Source organism: Seriola lalandi, unplaced genomic scaffold, assembly GCF_002814215.2.
Source record: "Seriola lalandi dorsalis isolate HSWRI2012SDOR001 ecotype SW California unplaced genomic scaffold, Sedor1 jcf7180002054875, whole genome shotgun sequence".
NCBI classification, from domain to species: domain Eukaryota; kingdom Metazoa; phylum Chordata; class Actinopteri; order Carangiformes; family Carangidae; genus Seriola; species Seriola lalandi.
Genome location: NW_019525428.1, coordinates 134,370 through 135,082, shown reverse-complemented (window position 1 = coordinate 135,082; position 713 = coordinate 134,370). Strand labels below are relative to the sequence as shown.

At 35.6% G+C, this 713-nt stretch overlaps 1 protein-coding gene across 5 annotated transcripts in view; it reads right to left on the bottom strand.

Annotated features, from left to right (window-relative positions):
* Positions 1 to 713, bottom strand: part of usf1 (upstream transcription factor 1) — a 7,965-nt gene that overhangs the window by 4,296 nt on the left and 2,956 nt on the right. The window lies entirely within an intron of this gene.

The window sequence follows — 713 nt, the reverse complement described above, 5'->3', positions numbered from 1 at the left end:
CCACTGTCTCCGGCGAATTGTCTGCAGTTTACTACAAATTTCCCTTTAACGTTAACCGTTAAATTAATTTAAGGAATAAATAATAGTTGAAATCGATTAGAATTTATTTTATTTGACAGAAAATGTCGTTGCATGTAAATTTAAGCGAGCATGCTCACGTTAGCATTAAGCAGATATAACTTATTAGCATAATCACTGTCAGTTTAGCATGTTAACATGCTAATATTTGCTAATCAGCGCTACAAAGTACAGCTGAGGCTGAAGGGAATGTTATTATTTTTGAAATTTGAAATTTAGACCTGATGATGGTGCTAGATAAAAAGTAAATGGATGACCAAAGTTATTACAAATGTGCCCTGTGGGAAACATGAATCAAAACTTAATGGAGCTCCATCTAATAGTTATTGGGACATTTCACCCAAAGCCAAAACAAAAGTGTCAACTTCATGGTGGCGCTAGAGGAAAAAATCAAGAGATCAATAAGTGAATGGGATTCCTCCGCTGAGGACCGTCACTGTCTGTACAAAACTTCATAGCAATCTTTTTAGTAGCTGAGATATTTCTGCTGGTGCACAAGTGACAACAAAGAAAAAGGTGCAGTCCACTATTGTGCTCTAACAAATTAAATTACAACAAACAAATGACAACACAGTGAACATAATTGATGATGTCCACAAGTGGGATTTTGTGTTCCACAACAAGAATCAGCCATT